Genomic DNA, 500 nt, shown 5'->3' with positions numbered 1-500 from the left:
CAGTCACGTATTCTGAAGGCGCGTTTGGAGTATCTCAGAGATCAGTTTCAGGTAAATCCAATGTAACATTGAAACAGTCATAGAACGCTTCTACATTGCTTGAACAAGGTATACATACATCTGTGATGTCTTTTCAGATCCGAGAGAACGATTTCTTAACTTTCGACGCCATGAGACACGCCGCACAGTGCGTAGGACGTGCGATCAGAGGGAAAACGGATTACGGTATCATGGTGTTTGCGGATGAGGTAAATCTCTTCGGAAAATAATCTGTTGTTATATCTTAATAAAAATATTTCTGCATTTTGTAATAATATGATTCTTTTTTCACGTCTACGCCACTGCAGAGATTTTTAAAAATAGACAAGCGAGGTAAATTACCAAAATGGATACGGGAGCATTTAAACGAAAGCTTATGCAACTTGTCAACCGAAGAAGCTATACAGGTGACGTTAATCTTTCGTTTCGTAGCAGGTGCGATTAGTGATTACAATTTTACA

Source organism: Wasmannia auropunctata, unplaced genomic scaffold, assembly GCF_000956235.1.
Source record: "Wasmannia auropunctata unplaced genomic scaffold, wasmannia.A_1.0 LD335630.1, whole genome shotgun sequence".
Lineage (NCBI taxonomy): Eukaryota > Metazoa > Arthropoda > Insecta > Hymenoptera > Formicidae > Wasmannia > Wasmannia auropunctata.
The sequence above is the reverse complement of the archived record's forward strand: the minus strand, read 5'-3'. Positions refer to the sequence as shown.